Source organism: Protopterus annectens, chromosome 5.part1 (assembly GCF_019279795.1).
Source record: "Protopterus annectens isolate FY-2018-M chromosome 5.part1, PAN1.0, whole genome shotgun sequence".
Classification (NCBI taxonomy): domain Eukaryota; kingdom Metazoa; phylum Chordata; order Ceratodontiformes; family Protopteridae; genus Protopterus; species Protopterus annectens.
In genome coordinates, this window is record NC_056736.1 from 303,399,550 (window position 1) to 303,401,286 (window position 1,737).

The 1,737-nt window shown below is 33.9% G+C and overlaps 1 non-coding gene across 1 annotated transcript; it reads left to right on the plus strand.

Annotated features, from left to right (window-relative positions):
* The first annotated feature begins 703 nt into the window (after positions 1–703).
* LOC122803699 lies at positions 704–807 on the plus strand. The gene has a single exon (XR_006365145.1). It is a non-coding gene; the product is annotated as a U6 spliceosomal RNA (small nuclear RNA).
* The last annotated feature ends 930 nt before the right edge of the window (positions 808–1,737 follow it).

The following is a 1,737-nucleotide window of genomic DNA, read 5'->3' on the forward strand; positions in this document are numbered from 1 at the left end:
CAAAATTCTTACACATGCCCCAGCACTCCCCACCTAAATCAACCCTTGGAAATTAAGTACATTTAAATCAGAAAAAAAAAGAAAAATAAAACAAAAGAGTAAAGAATGAAATCATATGGATGGCAAATAACCAAACAGAAAAAAGCTAGTAGCAAATCCACCCTCTTGTAGATATCTACATTAACATTATTTTATACCTAGAAATGTAAACAAGAAATAAAATATATTCAAACAAAATCCTCACTATACTACTAAAATAAAATAAAATAAAAAAAAAATAATAAATAACATAAAGGAAAATAATTAACTAAACCTCCTAAAAGAATGATTAGATTGTCCTTTAGACCTAGAGTGAAAAAAACACACTGGGAACAGTCTATGTATAAAAATAGCAATGGATACCAGTTAAAGCCTTCATCAACAGGCAGCTTATACAGTTATTGCAGCCCTCCAAAATCACCAGAAAAAGAAATTAAAACTAAAATGAATAAAAAGGCTAAATGAAAGAAGCAGGGATCCAGTTTGTATAATAAACTGAATATCTTTATTGCAGAATTAGAGCTTTGTTCTGAACTCATGCCTTTGCTATTCATCCTAAAATATATTCCCTAAACTTATAATACAAGATATTTAATTTAGTACTCAGAAGACCTGCACATATTCCGTTTATATAAAAATATAACTCCCTCTATCTCTCCCTCTCTTGCTTTGGCAGTACATATACAAAAAAATGTAACATTGCAGAAAAGATTAGTATGGCCCTTGTGCAAGGATGCCAAACAAATTCTTGACGCTTTCCATATTTTTAGGGTGGATCTGGCATAATGGCTAAGGTTTTTCACTTCACAGAAGCAAGAAACAGGGTTTGATTCTGACTTATATTTATGTAATGATTTAGTATAATGGTTAAGGTGTTTAACTCACAAACAAGAGATACAGGGCTTGAGCCTGAACAAGCAAAAATTATAATGAATATATTAAAAAATATATAAATACAGGGCAGCTGGCCTAATACTTGCCTTGGGGGGGGCTAGTAGAATGGTTAAGGTATTTGTCTTACAGACACAATGTACAGAGTTTGATTCTCATATTTGAAAAAGAAGCTAACAAGGCTCAAATTGGCCCACAAGGGCAGCTAGCTTAGCACTTACCTATGAACCTAAGGGAGCAAACCAATCCAAACTCCAAAACAAGGTTAAAATTAGATGCTGATGGAATAAAAGCAATGGAAAACATGACACACCACTATATTAATACCTTATTTTAACTTTTATTTTGGATTGGTATTTTTATTTCTACAGAGCTTGGCATAATTACACAAAGGTTTGGTTGATTTATATATGTGGGCAGTGCTAAATCAGCACGGATAACAAAGTTGTGACAGATAGCATGAGAAGGCAAATACAACACTACACAGAAGTGCTAAATTGGCATGGATAACAAAGTACAGATAAACAGCATGAGGGGACACATAGCTGGGTTAAGGAGTTATAGGAGTTTGAGCGAAACATTCTTAAATTATGCAGATTGATATAACCAAGAGTCTACAAAAAAGGCAAAGTAGCAGTCTCACATTACATTGTTAGAAATGTGTGGACAGACTGCCACTGCAAGTTCTTAAAGAAATCAGCATAGAAGGTAAGACATGGCTAAATATCTGCCCAGCAAGCTGGACGCCGTATTGGTTCATCAAAATGGGTGCAAAGGGAAGAGTAGGAAAGCAAGAAATAGGGTATA